At 42.6% G+C, this 21,629-nt stretch overlaps 1 protein-coding gene across 2 annotated transcripts in view; it reads left to right on the top strand.

Moving 5' to 3' along the window:
* The window catches only part of LOC122811051 (proline-rich protein 12-like), a 1,358,252-nt gene that overhangs the window by 732,387 nt on the left and 604,236 nt on the right, over positions 1-21,629 (top strand). The gene's annotated exons all lie outside the window — the stretch shown is intronic.

Here is a 21,629-nt window from a genome sequence, read left to right as displayed (position 1 = left end):
GAAAAACCTGGCATTTTAACAGGGGTGTGTACACATTTTATATCCGCTATGTGCATGTGTGTGTGTGTGTGTGTGTGTGTGTGTGTGTGTATATATATATATATATATATATATATATATATATATATATATATATATATACATACATATATACACACACACACACACACACACGTATGTATGTAATGTGTGTGTGTATGTATGGGTCTGCTGCTCTACATCGAAAGAACACTTCTTCAAAATAGAGCAGGAGACCCACACTTCAGCGAAAGTGCACTTTTGCTGATGTCTAGTTTCCCGGGCGACCCAAAAAAAAAAAAAACCCCACTAAAACATTTTTTGCAGGAGGGTAAGCCCTGCTGCACCCCCCCATGTGGGGGGCTGTGCCCCCCACACCTCCCCTACTTAAATATACCAACTACGAGATCGCACTACAGCGGGGAAAAGAGAATATTCCCATTCAGCGCTGTAGTGTGACTGCCAAAGTCAATATTCGAAGTTTCACTACTTCAAACAAGTGGACTCTGTGAAGTAGGTACAAAGAAGTGAAACTTCGAACATCTGCACGGATCCCGTGTGTGTGTATGTATGTGTATATAGATATATATATATATATATATGTGTGTGTGTGTGTGTGTATATATATATATATATATATATATATATATATGTAATGTGTGTGTGTAGTATATATATATATATATATATAATTTGTATGTAGTGTGTGTGTGTGTGTGTGTGTGTGTGTGTGTATATATATATATATATATATATATATATATAATTTGTATGTAATGTGTGTGTGTAGTGTATATATATATATATATATATATATATATATATTATAGATAAAATGTGCCAGAAAAGTAAAAATTGAAAATGCCCACATTATTATTAAGATGGGACTACTTAAGCTAGGATTGTAGTCTTAAGGAAGTTTTCTAATAGCTTTTTTCAGTACTCTTCCCCAAAAATCTTAATTTCTGGTCACTGTCCACGTGGAGTTTACCTGATGTTCTTTGTGTTTCACTGTTTCAGTCATTGCATTTGGGTAATATGCTGGCAGGTTGCCCTCAGTCGGCCTGATTAACAAAGTCTTGTGTCCTGTGTCGGTTGTTGTCCCTTCTTCCATGACGTCACGTCATCAGGGGTATAAAACATGCAGCCGACGTCATTACATCTTTCTTGCCGTGCGGTGCCCAAAGCAGAAGTAGTTTGCAAGTGCCAGTCGGCCGACTTCTGAAATTTTCGTTTTCGAGTTTCAGAACCGAAGTCTTCAACTTAAAGCTAAGTACCCCGTTGGGGAAACTTATTTTTGCTCCTTACCGATGTCAGTAAAAGTTAATAATTGCATTACTTATGGAAAGCAAATACCTCATAAAGATTTTCATTCGTACTGTATTCCTTGCCTAGGCCCCTGACCATGACGTACCTTACTGTCGGTTTTGTGCTTTATTTAATCAGCGCACTTTCTGTCGTCTGTATATTTTTGCTTCTAAATTTTTCGGTTCTTGGTTTAATTATCCAGAAATGTCGTCGGTTAGCCATCCAACTACCGGGATTCTGACAAAAAGCAAAGATAAAGACAGAGACAGGCCTCCAAGGTCCAAAACTGCCGACGACGCTTCTCCTAAGCCAGTCGCAAGTTAATCGGTACTCAGTGAGGTGCTTTTGCAGCCCCTGATACCCGCTACTTCTGATTCGCAGGCCTCTACTGAGACCCATTCGGAGTCCGGTATGCCGTGAGATATTTCAACTATGGAACCCACGGATGTCTGTACCTTGGATGGGTCCAGAGCCGCTGTGCAGGCACCGGCTTCTGAGGGTGTATTCAGGCCTACAGACTTGCATATTAAATCGACACCTTCATTACTAAGACCTAAACCGCGATCCATGTCTAAAAAAACGATGCCCAGGCCACATGCACAGGCCCCTATGCCTGAAAAACAAATGATAAAAATGGCTGAAGATCTAATAACTCTAATCCGGGGTAGTCAAACTCTCCCCCCCCCCCCCCCCAAGAGTTCTAGAGTTGAGCTCGATTATGAATCTTCTGATCAGTATTCTGTTTCTTCTGACTCTTCTGATGACCTGGATTTGTCCATACTTACGAGGATTCTGATGCAGAGGATTCTATTCCCTCTGCTTCTCCTCCTGAGGATTTTTCTTTTGGGGAAATTTTACGTAATTTAAGGGATCCATTTCCACTGGGAAAGCCAGGAATTTTCTGATTCAAAAAAGAGGCTTAGGGTTTTCTTTCTTCTACCTCAGCATAGGCCTTTGGCTATACCTCCTGTCCTAGACGTTGTTGATGATGTGTTCTCAGAATCCAGTTTGGCCCCTGATTCCCTGCCTCCTGCTTCTAGTAAACCTGGCAGATACTACAGGGTTCCCTAGTCCCACAGGTTCCTTTTCAAAAATCCTGTTGCAGATCCAGAGACTATTTCTCAGAGGTCCAAGGGCATTAAGGCTTCTACTGCTAAAAATCCTACCCCTTCTGATAGACACTCCAGGGCGCTGGATAGATGGTGTTAAAAAGTTTATACTTTTCAACCTTGGCAATCAGAGCTTTAAACTGCCAATTTCATATGTTAAAATATCAGCAACATATTTTTGGACTGCTTAAATAGAAAATGATGTTGATTCCTGACTGTGTGGAAAATAGATTTACAGGACTTAATGCATTCTGCTGAAAAGTTAGAAAACATACTTTGCAATGTGGTTTTGTTTCTTTAGAGGCCTCTTGCAAGGCTGCTGTTACTGGGTCTGTGCTTAGAAGGCATGGTTGGCTTAAGGAGCAATCTTTGCCTGATCATGTTAAAGCTAAATTGTTGGATGCTCCCTTAAGTCAGGACCGCCTGTTTGGCAACAAGGCTGAAGAAGTTCTTAAAAAGATGGAAGATAATGCTTAAATCTATGCAAACTGTTAAAGAATTTTTACAAGTGCAACCTCTGAGATTTAGTAGGCACTGGCCTACTAAGAATTGGTCCTTTCCAGTCCCTTCCAGGTCCTTTGAAGCCAAACCCAGACACAGCAAAAACCCCAGGTTTCAGTCCCAGGGGACTCTCAGAACTAAGCAGTGGGGGCCTCCACTTCCAAATCTGGAAATAACAAGAACCCCCCCTACGGTAAACAGTCTGTGACTTCCTTTTAAAATTCCCAAGCACTTATCTTTTGACCGCCCCTTTGGAGGGAAAGATTGCTCTTCATGCAGAGAACTGGGAACTTATAACCCAGGGCAAATGGGTTTTAATTAGTGTCCCAGGGATGCAGATTTCATTTCCACCCGTTGCCAGCACCAAATGGGTTGCCAGACCTGCCCCCAAATCAGTGGGCAGAGGCTCAAAAACAAGTACTTTCCCTCTTAAGCATGGGGGCTATTCAGCTGGTACCAGAAGAGGAAAAGGGACAAGGTTTCTACTCCAGACTTTCTCTCGTACCCAGAAAAGACAAATCATGGCGTCCAATCCTAGACCTGTCTACTCTAAACACCTTTCTGGAGATTCGAAAATTCAAGATGCTGACTTTTCACCAATTACTTCGATTTAAAAGAAGCATACCCGCACATCCCAATCAGGGAATCTTGCAGAAGATACCTATGCTTCAAAGCAGGCTACACGCATTATGAGTTCTCTGCACTGTCCTTTGGCTTGTCTACTGAGCCCAGGGTATTCACAAAGTGCCTTGTTCCAGTTATTGCATTTTGCAGGCAAAGAAGTATTCAAATATACCCATACCTGGACGATTGTCTAATTCAGGCAGAAAGCCAGGGCATACTTTTGAATCATCTGGCGTTTGTAAAAAGGGTTCTCACTTGTCTGGGGTACACCATAAATGAAAAGAAATCACAGCTGGTACCCTGTCAACAAATTACATCCCTGGGAGCAAGCTTGAATACAGCTGCCCAGATGGCTTACCTCACGTCAGAAAAGCAAATTCATTTGGTAACCTATTTCAAACAAGTGGCCACAAAAACCCTGCTGTCTGCAAGACAAATACTGTAAGCCTTGGAGTTCATGACCTCCTGCATTCTTCTAATTCCATATGCAAGACTGCATATGAGGAAACCACAGTGGTATCTAAAAAGTCTATGGAGTCAGCATTCTCACAGCCTGGAAACAATGATTCCTATCATACTTGCCTACGCCTGGAGTTCCTCTGGTGGGCAGAGGCCTGCCACCAAAACAAGGGACTACCATTCACACTACCCCCTGCCGCCCAAACCCTAACTACAGATGCTTTAGACTATGCATGGGGGGGGGCTCACTTGGCAGGGAAGTGCATTCAGGGTAATTGGAACCCAAGTCAAATGCACATATCAATCAAAAAGAAATGTTAGCTGTACAGAATGCTCTGACAGCCTTCAAGGATTACATTCTTCCAGGACAACTAATGGTAAAGACGGACAACACCACGGTTATGTGGTACATAAACAAGCAGGGGGGTACACATTTCTACCCCCTCTGCAGAGTAGCCATGACATTGTGGAGCACAGCCTTGAGCTACCAAGTGCACCTACAAGCTCAATTCCTGCCAGGAAAATTGCGTACACTGGTAGACGGACTAAGCAGAAACCTCATGGACCCACATGAGTGGAAACTGGAACCAAGGATCTTCAACATGTTGACAAGTGAATGGGGGAGCCCAGACATAGATCTATTTGCCTCCCCCCAGAACTACCAGTTGGACAAGTTTTGCACAAGGACTCCCGACAAACAGGCCTGGAAAGTGGATGCTCTCTCCTTCAGCTGGAAAAACCTATCAGTCTACACCTTCCTCCCGCTGCCTCTGCTCTCCAAATTTCTACTAAAAGTCAAACAGGACAAACCAAGGATGATCTTGATTGCTCCAGACTGTTTGCGCCAACACTGGTACCCCCTTCTGCGCAGTGTGTCACAGGTATCTCCATGGCACCTGCCTCAGACCCTTTCCCTGCTGTCTCAGCAAGAGAACCAAATTCTGCACCCTCAGCTTCCAACATTGAACCTTGCAGCCTGGCTAATCACTTAAATTCACCCTTATCATCCCTCAGCAAACTTGTGATGGATGTCATCTTAGAGGCAACGAGACCTAGTTCTAGAAAATCTTATGCTGAAAAATGGAAAAGATTCTGTGCCTGGAACCAATCTCAAGGGATGAGCACAGCAGCGGCCAGTTTACCTCAGATTTTACAATACTTAACTGAGATGCTTCACAAGGGCCTGTCCTTTTCTTCCATTAAAATCCACGCCTCAGCCATTTCGGCTCATTATAACACAGAACCTCCCGTCTTCTCTCATCCTCTGATCAAGCAGTACCTCAGAGGGGCCAAAACCTTGAGATCACCCAAGAGAGCTCCAACCCCTGCCCTGGGACCTTAACTTTGTATTGGAGAAACTCACTCTACCTCCTTTCGAGCCAGCTGCTACTGCAGACTTAAAATTTCTTTCTTGGAAAACAGCTTTTTTTTCTAGCAATCACTTCAGCTAGAAGGGTATCTGAATTACAGGCCCTTATGGCAGTGGAGCCTTTCATCATCTTTCATGCGGAGAGGCTGTCACTCAGGACCAATCCATCCTTCGAGCCCAAAGTGGTATCCAGTGTGGCTCTTAAATCAGTCCATTCATTTGCCAACCTTCTTTCCCAATCCACAGAACTGCATTCCTTGGATGTGCACAGACAACTTAGATTCTACTTGGACAGGACTAAAGCTCGAAGAAAATCGGAACAACTGCTGGTAGCGTTTGCTGCAGGGGCAGAGGGGAAGCCTATTTCAAAACAAACCATTTCTAAATGGATAAGCCATTGCATTCATTTCTGGTATAAGCACCATGGAAAACCAATCCCAGAGGGGATCAGATCTCACTCCACCAGGGCTGCATCTACTTCTGCAGCCTTTCTCAGAGGTGTTCCTACCAGGGACATCCTAGAAGCTGCTACTTGGAGTTCTGTACATACTTTCACCAAGCATTATCATTTGCCAATTTTCTCTAAGTCCAGAGCTGGCTTTCCCACTGCTGTCTTGCAGGGCCTTATTGCTGGCCCTAATGCTATATAAACTCCTCCTCCCAACCATAGCTTTGGGAATCTACCCAAATGTAATGACTGCAACAGTGAAACACGAAGAACATAGTACAGTTAGTTGTGTACACTTACAATAAATGTAGATGTTAGAGTGTATTCACTGTTGCAGTCCTGGTTACCCACCCTCCAGCCCCCTATTTTTTTCTGGCTATATCTCTACTTTTCTTTACTATGCTTAAAAGCCTTTTTGGTGCATTTGCATTTTGTTGGAGGTATGCCTTTGTGTTTTTTATGTTTATTTGCTTCCTATTGGGGGGGGGGGGGGTGTACCTGACATCTGGGGCAAGAAAAACTGATGTAATGATGTTGGCTGCATGTTTTATACCCCTGACGACCTGACGTCATGGAAGAAGGGACAGCAACCGACGCAGGATCCAAGACTTTGTTAATCAGGCCGACTGAGGGCAACCTGCCAGCAGATTACCCAAATGTAATGACTGCAATAGTGAATACACTCGAACATCTACATTTATGGTAAGTGTACACAACTGTACTTTCTACCCATGTGTTGTTCCAGTTATCACCCACTTTCCAGAAATGTGCTACTTACTTGGCTATACCAACTGAAAGTTCAACTGCTGAATCCTACACTATGGCACTGTACGAGCACACCCACTCATCCATGAATCGTGCCATCCCAAATAGAACCAAAATGCTCTCATCCAAAAAAAGGAAGCCAATCTGGTGGTCCCCTGCCATAAACAAACTTTACAACAAAAGGAAGAAACTTTTGCAGAAGAGGAAAATCCCAGGATGCAAAAAACTCCCTTACTAGCCTCAGTAAGAAACCGAGATGCCTCATAAAATCCTCCAAAGCTAGTTACGAAAATAAAATTGCCAAAGATTCCAAAGACAGCCACAAAGCATTCTATAATTATGTCAAGAATCTAAATGGCAATGCTCAGATCTGCTCTGAGCTAAAACAGAATGGCATTAAATATACTGATCCGAAGGATATTGCCAATATCCTGGCAGATCGATTCAGTGCCAACTTCACCCCACTCACCCCTAAATGGCCCATCTCAATACCGGAAGATTGCCAAATTCCAGTAATACGCCACACAGGTACAAAACGCACTCTCTAAAGCCAAGAATACAGCATCCATGGGACCAGATGACATCCCGGGCTGTGTACTACATGAACTACAATATGAACTGGCACCTCACCTAAGTGTCATGTTTAATCATAGCCTCACCTCAGGTTTCGTGCCCACTGAGTGGCGCAGAGCTACAGTTATCCCAATCCACAAGGGGGGATCAACCTTGGATCCCGGAAACTACCGTCCCATCAGTCTGACAAGCCTTATCTGCAATGCCATGGAGCGTATTATCATGGAACTTATAAACAAAGACATTGGCAACCTTCAAACACTGGACCCCACCCAGTTTGGGTTTGTGAAGGGCCGATCTTGTCTCCTGAACCTGATTGACTTCTTTGAATCAGTCTCCAGAGCCATGGACAAGGGTAAGGTGGTCCACACAGCCTATCTAGACCTTGCCAAGGCCTTTGACACCATCCCCCACTCTGGAATCATAGATAAACTTACTAAGTTGGGCATAAATCCCTATGTCACCCAATGGGTTGCTAAATGGCTTACTGATAGAACCCACACTGTAAAAGTAGCCGACTCCAAATCCAGCTCCAGACAAGTGACAAGTGGAGTACCTCAGGGTTCAGTCCTGGGGCTGCTCTTGTTTGGCATCTACTTCTCTGAAGTACAGGTCAACACTAAGGGACTCTGGCTAACAAAGTTTGCAGATGACTGCAAACTGGGAGCCATTATTGAATCCCCAAATGATGTGGATACTCTACAAAAGGGCCTTACAGAAACAGATGCTTGGTGCCAGAGCCATGGGCTCAAGCTCAATGCCAAGAAATGTATTGATGTCCTTCATGGATGCATCTGCAGTCATAACAACTGGGTTGTCCTGTCGTCAGGCAGCCCTTCAGTCGGCCGGATTCCAAAGTCCGGGTCCGGCTTCGGCTGATGTCGCACTTCACCCGACGTCATCTTTGTTGGTCTTCGGGTATAAAAGCATCAGCCGACGCCATTTTCTTCAGTCTTTCTTGCCGCGTGGCGCCCGAAGCAGAAGCTGTTCGCAAGTGCCGGTCGGTCGGATCCAGAGATTACTTCTACCGAATACTACTTCGAAGACTTCTAAAGCTAAGTACCCCATTGGGGACTCTTTCTTGCCTCAGCCGATGTCAGAAAAAGTTAATAATTGTTTAACCTGTGGGAAACAAATACCTCATAAAGATTTCCACTCTTACTGCCTGCCTTGCTTAGGCCCAGCCCACGACGTAGCAGCCTGTTCGTCCTGTGCTTCTTTCAACCGACGAACGCTTAGACGTCGGTCGGAGTTTGCAGAACAGTTTTTCGGTTCTGATTTTGCGTACATTATGCCGTCTGATCCTCCGACTACGCATTCTGCCAAAAACGCAAAGAAAAAGACCGACACTCGCGGTCCGCGGTTTCGGCCGAAACCATGGTTAAGCAAACCGCGAGTGTCTCGGTTTTGGCCGAAACCGAGAAAACTGATCAAAATACAGCTGAATCTACCTCTACAACTGAGGTCCCTGCTAACACTCTTGAATCGGCCTCAGAAATTTTACCCACTACGGTGCTTACCACTGACATGTCAGACACCATTCCCTTGGATGTCTCTACCCCAGCACGTGGTGCTGCTAGGCCTCCAGCAGCCATGTCCATTAAGGCCTTCGCCAGGGCTAAAGCAGCCAAGACTACTAAAACAGTGCCTGTTAAACCCCCCTCAACCAGGCCCTCTTCCAGTTCTCAAATGCTTACTTTGGCAGAAGATTTAATTTCATTAATTAGAGGATCTCAATCTCACCCAGACAGGGCCTCTCAGCCCCCAGAGAAGAGACCTAGGGCAGAGCCCCATGAGCCAGTGTCCTCTGATGATTCTGCTGATGAATCAGACATAACTGACCAGCCAGAGGCTCCTTTCTCCAATTTTGAAGATTCTGATGCTGAAGAATCCATTCCAGCTGCTTCCCCACCAGAAGAATTCTCCTTTGGGGAAACCTTGCATGCCATGCGAGAACAGTTCCAATGGCAGCAACAGGATTTTTCAGACTCCAGGAAAGACTTAGGACTTTTTTGCACCTTCCACAGCACAGGCCCTTAGCTATACCTCCTGTTCTCTCTGTGGTGGATGATGCTTTCAATGATGTCTGCTCCGCTCCAGATTCTTTACCCCAGCCCCTGCCAAACCAGACAGATTTTACAGGGTGCCAGATACTCATCACCACCTTTACAAGGCCCCTCTTGCAGACCCGAAACTATTTCCCAGGGTCCCAAGGCAGTAGCGCGACCATAGCTAAAAACCCTGTTCCTTCTGAAAGGGAATCAAGGTCATTAGACAGATGGGGTAAAAAGGTTTACACTTCAGCCACTCTCTCAGCTAGAGCTTTAAACTGTCAGTTTCACATGATACAATACCAAGAGTTTATGCTTGATCAGTTAACTAAAAGCTAACCACTGATGAATCTCTTGATAAGAAATATGTATTAGAAATGGTAAATAACATACAGCAAGTTAGTAACCACTCTTTAAAATGTGGCTATGATGCACTGGAGGCTTCATTTAGATCAGCCATGACTGGCACTGTAATTAGAAGGCATGCATGGCTAAAGGAGCAAGCCTTACCGGATCATGTTAAATCTAAATTGCTAGATGCTCCTATGGATAAAACAAGTTTGTTTGGTACACCTGCCCAGCAGGTTATGAAGAAAATGGAAGAAAAGGCAAAATCAGTCCAGACAGTTAAAGATTTCTTGCAGGTTCAACCCCCAAGGTTTAGCAGGAACTGGCCTGCCAAAAATTGGTCCTTTCCTGACTCCACAAGACCTCAAAGGGGCAGGAATAGACGTTCCAGAGGCAGAAACCAATCCAGAGGAGGTGCCTACAGAGGGCGACAGTGGCAAGGTAACAACAGAGGCACAAACTCAACACCTGCCACTACATCAACACAGCCACAGTGACTTAATCCTAAACCCGCCTACCAGGGAACAAATAGCAGCTCCTCTAGGCGGAAAGCTAACCTTATTTTCAAAAACTGGCACCACATAACAAAGGACAAGTGGATTTTACGAACCATAGATCAAGGTTACGGTTCCACTTCCACACTTTACCAGACAAAAGAGGAATGCCAAATCTACCTCCAAATCAAAAGACAGAGGCTCTACAACAGATAATGGAGTTAGCAAACATGAGAGCTGTGGAGAAAGTGCCAACAGCAGAGCAAGGAAAGGGTTCTACTCCAGACTATTCCTAGTTCCAAGAAAGGAAAAAGTTGGAGACCAATTCTAGACCTGTCCACCCTGAATACTTACATCATTGTCCCAAAATTCAAAATGCTGACCCTACAGCAACTTCTTCCCATGCTGGGCAAGGAGTGTTGGCTGGTAACTCTAGATCTCAAGGAGGCATACCTGCACGTCCCCATTCGACCAATCTGCAGAAGATACCTCAGATTTCTTGCAGGATCAGAGCACTATCAATTCTCAGCATTGCCCTTTGGCTTATCTACTGCCCAGAGTATTCACAAAATGCCTGGCATCAGTAATCGCCCATTGCAGACTACAGGAATTCAAATTTATCCATACCTGGACGACTGCCTGATACAAGGAGACAACAAAAGCAAGCTGACAACAGATTTACAAAGGGTCATTTACTTGCTTCAAGCACTGGGATACACAGTCAATTTACAAAAGTCAAGACTGATACCATCCCAGACAAGGACTTTCCTGGGCGGAATTGGACACAGTAAGACAAATGGCATTCCTAACTACAGAAAAACAAAAGAACTCCCTCTTTACTTCTTGGCACTAACAAAACTGAACAAGTTAACAGCAAGAAAGGTACTGCAGGCCTTGGGTTTCATGGCATCATGCATAATCTTGGTTCCATTTGCCAGACTACATATGAGAAAACTACAGTGGTACCTAAAGAATTTATGGTCCCAACACAGACACAGCCTAGAAACGGAAATCCCACTAATACCATGCTTAAAACAGGAGTTCCTATGGTGGGCTCAGGCATGCCAGTCAAACCCAGGCCTGCCCTTTCGCAAGGGTCAAGCAAGCCAGACCATTACAACAGATGCTTCAGACCTAGGATGGGGGCATATGCTGGACAAATGCGTGCAAGGATTGTGGACACAGGACCAACTTCACCTGCACATCAACCTAAAAGAAATGCTGGCAGTAAAACTGGCAATCCAAAAGTTCAGACCATTTCTCAAGGAGGACCACTTGATGATAAGGACAGACAACACCACAGTCATGTGGTACATCAACAAACAGGGAGGCACTCATTCTTACCCCTATGCAGAATGACTTTGGAGCTGTGGACCCTGGCACTCAGCTACAACATCCAGTTACAGGCAATATTTGTGCCAGGAAAAGAAAACTCTCTAGCAGATATGTTAAGCAGGACCACATCGGATGCCCACGAATGGCAGCTGCACCCGGATATCTTCAAGACCATCTCAAGAAATGGGGAATGCCTCAGATAGATCTATTCGCATCACCTTTCAATCACCAGCTCAAAAATTCTGCACAAGGACATTCCACCCACTAGCATGGAAAGTGGACTCGCTCTCCTTCAGCTGGAAAGGCCTAACAGCATATGCATTCCCACCTCTTCCCTTGATACACAAAGTACTACTAAAAATCAAGGAGGAACGTCCAAGGATAATCCTGATAGCTCCAAACTGGCCAAGACAGCATTGGTACCCACTGCTGAGGAGCATGTCTCGAACAATATGTGGCCAATACCCTGATGCCTTTGATGCTAACTCAGAACAACTTCAGCACCATGCATCCAAACCTAAAACGCTGCAACTGACTGCATGGAACATCACATAGCAGCTGCTAATATAGAACTTTCACAAAGAGTTAAAGACATTATTCTTGAAGCACGCAGGCCTTCAACTAGAAGGAATTATGCTGGGAAATGGAAAAGGTTTGTCATTTGGAGTTCTGAAAGAGGAAAAGATGTATCAAACATAGATATGCCTAACATTCTGGAGTATCTGGCGAACTACTTCATTCAGGCCTGTCCTACTCCTCCATCAAGATTCATGCATCAGCTATTTCAGCAGAATACAGCCTTGATCCACCTGTTTTTCACACCCTTTGCTCAGGCAGTTCCTCAGAGGAATCAAGAATGTAAAACCTCCAAGGAAACCACCATTGCCAGCTTGGGACTTGAACTTTGTGCTAGAAAAATTGACACTATCACCTTTTGAACCAGCAGCAACAGCAGACCTACAACACCTGTCATGGAAAACTGCTTTCCTACTGGCAATTACTTCAGCAAAGAGGGTTTCAGAACTACAGGCCTTAATGGCAGTGCAACCCTTTCTAATCTTCCACCAAGATAGAGTGTCCATGAGGACTAATCCTACATTTATGCCTAAGGTGGTATCCAGAGTGTCTTTAAACCAAGCAATCCACCTACCTACCTTCTTTCCCAACCCACAAAACAGAGGGAAAGAATACTGCATACCTTGGATGTACATAGACAGCTACGCTACTACTTGGACAGAACAAAAATAGCAGAAAGACTGACCAACTTTTCGTAGCCTATGCAACAGGAAGGGAAGGAAAAGCTATTTCCAAACAGACAATCTCCAAATGGATAGGAAATTGCATACGATTCTGTTACTCCTTCCATGGAAAACCAATTCCACAGAACATAAGACCTCATTCTACAAGGGCAACAGCCACTACCACAGCCTTCTTACGAGGAGTGGCTACCAAAGACATTATTGAGGCGGCTACTTGGACCTCCGTGCATACATTTGCCAAGCATTATAATTTACCTCTATATTCCAGATCCCGAGCAGGGTTTGCCACTGCTGTTCTGCAAGGGATCCTAAACACACCATAATCTACTTTTATCCTCCTCCCTAGTTGGCTATGGTATTCTACCCAGTTGTTATGACTGCAGATGCATCCATGAAGGACATAGTACAGTTTTGTACCTACCATAAATGTAGATGTCCGAATTGGATAGCATCTGCAGTCAGGATTACCCTCCCTCCTTCCCTCTGTGGTACTCCTAGGGTGTTTACCCTTCTAATAGCTAGCTAGTGGGGGGATTTCTTTCATGGTGTATTTGTTTGTATTTATGTACATACATGCTTATTTTTGTGTTTACCTCTATCTTTTGGAAACATTGGCATCTATCCAAAATTTTTAGCCTTCTATAGGGCTTCTGGCATCTGGGGCAAGAAACACTGAAGAAAATGGCGTCGGCTGATGCTTTTATACCCGAAGACCAACAAAGATGACGTCGGGTGAAGTGCGACATCAGCCGAAGCCGGACCCGGACTTTGGAATCCGGCCGACTGAAGGGCTGCCTGACGACAGGACAACCCAGTTGTTATGACTGCAGATGCTATCCAATTCGGACATCTACATTTATGGTAGGTACAAAACTGTACTTTATCCCCTTTGGGAAAAAACATGTATCCATGAATTACCATATAGGTGGCAGTACACTAAACACAGAAAGTGTGATAAGAGACTTAGGGACACAGGTGGACAGTGATCTCACCTTCGATAACCACATCGCCACAACAGTCAGGAAATCCTTCTATGTAGCACACCTCATCACGAAGGGCTTTTCATCCAGAAAAAAGGAGGTCATTGTCCCACTGTACTCATCCCTCATTAGACCCATTATAGAATACAACGCCCCATTTGGTATGTACCTCTCAAGGCATCTGCAACAACTGGAAAGGCCTCAGAAATACCTCACTAAAAGAATCACAGGCCTAAAGCAGATGCCCTACGCTGACCGCCTTAAAAAACTCCAGCTATACTCTGTCGCATATCGTCTACTCAGAGGCGATCTCTGCTTAACATACAAGGCCATGTCAAACCCAGAGCTGTTGGACATGCTACACTTAAAGAAATTCCAATCCCTCAGAGCTACACGCTCCAGGGATCTAAACCTTGTCATCACAATAAACAAAACATGTTGGAGGGATAGGTTCCTGACCCAGAGACTCCCCAGACTCTGGAATAGATTGCCCATACATGTCAAGCAGAGTGCCTCTTTGGACCTCTTCAAGAGGAACCTTGACGATTGGATGGGAGAAAGGAAATTCACCCCAGGGATCACGTCAGTCACCCTGCTAGACAGGGGTCCAGGAAAGTAAATAATGTGGGAAGAAATAGCCAGGGAATTGTTATGGCTAGGCTTGTATAGGCCCTAGGGCTGATAGCCTAGTACCAACCTATGAACCTATGAAATTTAAATGTGTTTACTCTTGTGGCCAAGGTTGTAACCAGAATGGCTCTGGGAATCCCCTTGCTTGATTAACAAATATATAAAATCAATAAAAATGCATTAAATATGTCTGAACGTTTCCGTTTTGCAGATGTAACTCTTATAGTGAGAGACAGAGACATGGTTAGAGTGGGGGAAGGTTGTAAACCTTCGGACGATCTGTTGCAAAGTCGTTGGAAACATTGTTGCAGTAAACTTGTGTAGCTCATTGTTGGTACTGGTGGAAGAAGAACCTCTGTGTTAAGAATTGTTATATGTAAGAACTTGCAATATTTTCTTTCCCAGTGCCATCTGTAAATAGCAGCGCCCACTGAGTTTAGCCAGGTTAACACGATGAAACAATTAAACACAGTGACTTTTCTTTGTTGAGCTGTAAAGGTAAATTAATGTTTCAAATTTCTTTGAGCAGTATTTTCAGCCTTAATCTAAAAACTGAAAGAGGTTCAAAGGACCCTTTTTTCTGTGCTACTTTAGATTGCCAAGTAAAAGGACACATCTTTGGTTTAATATTTACGTCTTAAGTGTGTTCAGCCAGACACAAACCCAGTTGTCTCATTTCTTGAAATGCTGAAAGAGGTTTTAATCTTAAATTGAAAATAAATCGTAAGACTAGTCTGTTATACTAACCTGAATGTAAAGTACTCTTGGTTTGTGTAAATTTCTTACGTTTTCTTGATGTAAAAAGCATAGTTATTCATTTATGCCACAGGTATGTATAATATGTTTTTGTCATGTAGAATTTTTTTACCTAAAAGCATAGTTTTCAGAACTGCTTTTGGAATGTGGTCCATTGCGGCCATTTGTTTTATACTTTGTGAGTGTAGATTCCAAGTGATGAGTAACTGTGAAGCAAATGGGGCAGATCTCATACTTGTTTAAAAACGTGAACTCCTGCTGCCAACTCAGAGCGTGCTTTTCAGAAAGTGCCTCAAGTAAGTCTGCCTTCTGTTGCTAGACTACTGGGATAGCAAACATGCCTGACAGAGTTGGATGTGAAGCTTTTTTTTCCCCCTAAGTTCTATATATTTTTATAGCAATAATCCATGACTGGTTGTAGGTATCACAGGATGTACCCACAGTGTGGTTTGGTCACGAGTGAAACCTGAGTAATTAAAGATGTTGTTGTTGTGTCTTTCGGCTTTTCCCGGTTAGGGGTCGCCACAGCTGACAACATTAGAGATGTTTAGTATCAGTGGTTAACAATACCAAGCTTGCAGTTATCAGCAAACTTGGTTAGCCACACTTCTGGCAAAATAGCTTGTAGATCTACTTGGCCCTCTCCTGTTTGGCATTTATTTTGCAGTTATTCCCCTACGTCTCCATTAGTTACAGTTTTATGTTCAGAGAGAGGATACTGACAACTTTCACAATTTAGGATCTGTTTTATAGCCAGTTTCCTGTCCAGCAGACAGCATAGGGATTTACATTACATTTGCCTAAATTTTCAGTAGTGCTAGAATGAAGGATACAAACGCCTGGTCAAGATAAGCAACACACGTAGAGTGAAGACTTTTCACAGCCCCCTTGCACCTTGTAAGAATTTGTAGCCTTAAACTTCTGAGGGGAAATTGTTAGATTAAGCTGACAAAGTGTTACTGTTACTACTTTGTGTAGATCACTAGTTTACAAACAGCTTACTCAGGCAGAATTTACCATAATGTGTTGACTTTAGTTTATTAATTCCAAATGGAGCATAACAGCTATTTTGGTTTACTTGCTGTTTAATATTTTGACCTCTCCTCTAACTTCCAGCATGATAGCTGGTGTTCTTGTCTCAATAACTGTTCTAATAATGCATTACATATCTGTAATTAAAGGAAGTTTAGCGTACAACATAAAATAGCATTCGTGATAAAATTATGTAGTAAAAGTGGTATACTTTAAGAGTAATGCAGCTTACATTTTTTACACAAGCTGCCAGCAGTTGCCAAAATCAAGAGCCTTTTACTTAGGCAAGCATTTAGTTATTGTTGCTTGTTGCTGTTATGGCCTATACCTTATAGCAAATGTATTTTTTCAGATTAATTCATGTATTACAATGTTTGCCACATTTCAGACGTTGCAACATTGCCTTTTTCCATCATCCACTGGTACTTGTTGCATACAGTGGTTGGAATGGCTCTTTGGAATGTCATTGTACAGTCACTGCAGTAGGTTGTGAAGGATTGAAGTTCACGTGCAGTGATCTGCTAAAAACATTTTTGGTCGTGTTCTAAGATGTATATTTCTTAGTGACTGTAGTAATTGAGAAGTCAGTGGTAGTTTAGGCCATGTGAGAGGTGTACTCTGTGGTATCCTTGGTCCACCATAGAAAGTAATAAATGCAGTTATTCTCCTGTTTTAAGTTTGATTCGTATTGTCTCGAGCTTTGTCCAAAGGCCAGTGTGAATCGCAGCCCATCTGTAAGAAAATAACTTTATTTATCATAGTTTATGATCACTGTCACATCATGTACATAGTTCGTGTGAGGCTGCCTTAGGATAACTGCTAAAGCATGTCACCAGAATGCTCATGTCATTGCTTTCTTGGGCGTGTAAACTTCAGCAGTTTTCAGGGTTGTGAAATGTGTGTGTCAGAGCAAGTATTGCATTAAACTACCTCTTGAATAAGCATCATCTGTTTTCGTTCTGGCTTCAATAATTTGTATGTATCCCTGTATAAATGTTATGTTAACTGTTAGCAAGTGGTGTAGCAAAGGGGATTTCTGAGTTTCATTACTTTTGTCGATGATAGTAAGAGCATGTCTGTAGCCCTGACATTGGCAGCCTTCATTTTGTTTTCAGCCTTAAAATATCTGTATTTCCTAATGTCTTCAGCTGCAACAATCCATCTGATGTTGCCAGATGTAATTTTTAAGTTGGATATTTCCATCTGTGATGCACTTCTTTCTTCACTGATTTTAAGAATTTAATGACATCGTGCCTGATTTTCTTAGGCATTATAGTCACTTGGTTACCTAGTAAGCAAATCAGTCATTTCAGATTATTTTCAGGTATAACCTGAAAGTAAAACATCCAATGACAAAGTGAGATAATAGAGACGAATATACAAGTAAAAACTTGTTGCAGAGAATACTGTAATTACTATGCAGGATAGCAAGAGTGTAGTATAACTGATGGCAATCTGATACCTAGGTATAGACATTGTAGTTATGAGGTATGGTGCATAGATGTTGAACGTGAATTGCGTGAGTGCTACACTGAATGAAAATAATGACTGGCTAAAATCATTCACTGTAGTATTCAGATGTGTGTGTATGTTCTCTGTTTTAAGGAAGTTTGCATGGTAGGGGATGGTTATAATTGTCTTTATGCTGTATCTCTGGTTTGCATGATTTTGTGTACAGTATAATTATTAGAAGTATAACTGGTAAGTTGGGGCTGAGGTGACTTCTTGATATGTCGTGCTGAGTATTGTCACTTGTGTTTGTGTTTTCACATTCCTCACACTAGGTTGTCAGCTTATACTGCAGTATGTCTAACTATGTTAAGATCACTGCTTTGTGTTACTAATGTGGCAGGTTAGTGTACATCTGCCAGACAGCAATATCAAAACTGGTTTTACTGTTTAGTGGTGTGCAGAGAGCTACTGTGTAGAACTGTATATTTGTTCGTAATAAAGCCGCGGTGGTGCAGCAGTAGCGCTGTCGCCTCACAGCAAGAGGTTCTCCCGTTCAGTTCTCGGCTAGAGAGCCTTCTGTGTGGAGTCTGCATGTCCTCCCTGCGGTCGAGTGGCGTTCGAAAGACATGCGTAAATGGGCGTGCCTTTGTTGAAGGTTGGGCGTCGAGCTGGCACCTCGGCACCGTAAAAAAAAAAAATCTCCTGCCAATCATTAGCCGACTGGAGTTCTGCTGTGGTGACCCCTTAACTGGGAAAAGCCGAAAGAACTGTGTTACTTTTCATTGAAGTCTTTTAAGAGATTTTGTTTATTTCTCATCAGTGGTTCCACTATTTGGCATTTGGTCTTGTCACTTTCATTCTGCCGAGCTCCTCTTAATAAACATTGTTTGCATATTCTCAATCTTGAATTACTGCTGAGGGTAAGCATAGGGGAATGCAGAGAGGGAGAGAGTGCACTGCAGTGGTACTTGGTGAGAGGAAGTAGTCATAAAGTTCAGTCGCGTGCTGCCAGTGTAATCCTGTGGTTGGTTTGGTAGGCTAAACTGTTTTTGAAACTTTGACAAGAAATAATTTACTTTGCATAATTAAGTCAGAAAAGGTGTAAACATTTTTGAGCACTTAAGCATTATGTGGGAGTACATGTGTAGGGGGAGTTTTGATGCAAGTAGTCTTCATTAATGGAAATGGCTTTTTGTTTAATGGCAATGTATTTGAACTGTACCACAAATTCCATTTGTAGCCAAAGCCCAGTTACAGTATTACACTAACTAGATATATTAAAACAAACTACAGCACCCTTTGTAGATGAATGGTGGCAAAATTCTGCAGAAAATGTGACTTAATTACACAGTTCTACATAAATGTTTACTGAACAGTTAAAACTGAGAGCAGTGACCTAAATAGATGACAATCACAAGATGAGGTCAAGCTGTCTGCAGCAAGCAGATATCTGTGCATGTCAAGTGTAACTACAGTGGTCAGCTGCAAAATAAATCTTGTTTCATCCACTCTTAAATGCCATTTACACATTTGCTCTTTGGCCTTTTAGGTGATGCTTTGCTACAGCAACAGCCTGCTTTTCCAGCAGTAGTGACCGAGTCTTGGAAAAAAAATGAAGTGAAATAGGTACTATTGGTAGAAAAAGGAGGTGTAAAGGTAAAAGTATTCACAAAGGGGTAACACTAGCTGAGGTTTAAGTTTTTGGAAACCAAATCATAACTTTATCATGCAGCATCTGCGACTAGTTTTGCATCTTCAGTACAGGCAATGTTTTCAGTGATGATGTGCCATAGTCTGTGAAATGAATAATGCCAAGGTTTGCTATCCCAGGCACTGTATTCTCACGTGGCAGTGGCTGTATGTTTGTTTGCACCTTGTGTTTACAGGATGTATTGCAGCAACCCACTGACTTCTGGAGTAGTTGGCCATTAATATTGTGCAGAAGGGGCTTCTTATTCTGCTTCAACAAGCATTGGGTGTACTCTGTTAAAATACAGTGAGAAAGAAACCTTGGGCATTTTTTTTCGTAATATAGGGTAATATTTTTTACTACATTTTTTCTGTTTTTTTTTTTTAAATGTTGACCCAAACTTCAACCCAGAATCCGATCTGCCAGTGCTACTGGTCTGCATAAAATACTATTTCGTAATGTGATGTCCAGTAGCTTGTGATGGTGCATTGCCAACCAGTTTGTTACCTCAATATCACTGGCTGTCACTTTTGCCTGGAAACCTGAAGAGAAAAAGTATTTATTCCCCAGCGAACGATGAGAGCAATGTGGAGTAAAGATACACGGGCAGTTCTAATAGCAGTAGGAGGAACGGGACTATTAAAAATAAAATTTCAATTGTAGTTTAATATGCTACAAATGCATATATCCCTTTATGAGCTGTAGGAGCCAATTCTGGGTACATTGTGAGTACTGAAAGTAGTATTCTTGGTTAATGACCAGGAATTTATGTTGTATACAAGTAAAAGATAGAAATATATTATGGAAGATAATAAGACTTGTTTTTTGAACAATTTTCTGTAAGCTGATCACGTTCAGGTGATGGGGGGGGGGGTGTAGGTCTCCATATGAAGAGAGTTGGGAGAGTTCAAGTTGCTGTCAGTCAGTCGGTCCATATTGTACCTTATCAGAAAGGGGCCAATCTGAAGGGAGCAGGTGAATTAAAGGTGCTGAAATACTTTGCATTGCAGAAAAAAAGCCATTAAACTGCTTTTTAAAATATTTTCTATCACCTTTTTTTGAGTTGCATCCTAATGGAGGAAAATCATCGCCGCATATTTTATTTTTAGATAATTTGTGGCACTTGATAGCAGTAAGAGGTAATGTACTGTACATGTCAAAGGAGCTGAAATATTTCCCAGAAAAAATTGTTTATTTTCAGGCATGTATGTGGTTTTCTTTCTGTGACAGAGGAACCGTAGTTTTTTTTTTCTTTTTTTTTTAAAGTTTGTTACTTTTTAATACAGCATATGTGGAAAGATCTGAGTGGCGACTCAGTTTGATACTTTCTTGGTTCACTGTCATTCTCGTTTAGTACAGCCACATGACATCTGCTGCTGCTGTGTCTCATCAGGGTGTGTACAGGACTTGATTGATTCTGCATGCACCCTGCATCTCATCAGGGTGCATGCTGATCATGCCAGGAGCAAAATCAGGCCTCCATATGAGCACGGGCACGGTAGTGTTAATAGCCACCAAGGCTTCTCTTGGTAACTGAGTCAGACTAGTAAAGAGTGGACAACCCTCTTGTACTACCATATGCATTAACAAGAATGAAGCATCAGATGGGACAAAGACATAGGTAGTTAAGGATGGTGATAGTGAAAAGATGAACAGCTTGGCAACACTGAGTTTCATTTGGTTGTGATTCACAAGTAGTAATGTTTCTATAGCTGTAGAGAGCAACAGCCCATAAAATACAGGTAAAATTATGATTTTGATCCATTTAATTTTTCAAGGAACCCTGAAATGAGCACTGAATTGTCCTGTTCCCCACTACCACGTGAATGTTTTTGATTTTTCTCTAGGCAGAATCTGTCGTTAGGGAAGGCATGGAATTATTAACTGAAGAGGTTTTTAGATACGCAAACAGTCTTTCATCTGAGGTCTCTCTTTGGTCATGTTCTTTTTAACTGGATTACTAGAGCAAGTCTCAGGTTGCTTCCTACTAGTCTATAGACCCATTTCTTAAACTCACTTTTGTTAGTGCCCATTGTTTACCTCATCATCTCATGAGTAGAGGACAATACCTGAATGTGGTGAAACATCTAGTACATCATTCAGACCATTATTTAAAAAATCCAGAGTTCTTCAAAAAATAAAATCCCTTCGGAGAAGTCTTGGTTTGGTATCAGGACAAGACATATTTAAGCTTTTGGGAAAGTTGCAGTGAAGTGTCTGTGTTTGAAAAAGTTCAGAAAGTGTAACATCAGAGCAGACTATTTTAGTTCTTTCAGCAGGAACTGCCCTCGTAGCAGTCAACCCCCCCCCTCCCCCCAGTGAAGTGACCATAGTGAGTCAAGTCACAACTGGCTATATTCTTGAAAGAGGATCTTGTTCTGGACTTAAACTTGTTGTGCAAATGTTGCTGATAACGGATAGACCTAGT

The sequence above is a fragment of the Protopterus annectens genome, chromosome 9.part0 (assembly GCF_019279795.1).
Source record: "Protopterus annectens isolate FY-2018-M chromosome 9.part0, PAN1.0, whole genome shotgun sequence".
NCBI classification, from domain to species: domain Eukaryota; kingdom Metazoa; phylum Chordata; order Ceratodontiformes; family Protopteridae; genus Protopterus; species Protopterus annectens.
The sequence above is the reverse complement of the archived record's forward strand: the minus strand, read 5'-3'. Positions and strand labels throughout refer to the sequence as shown.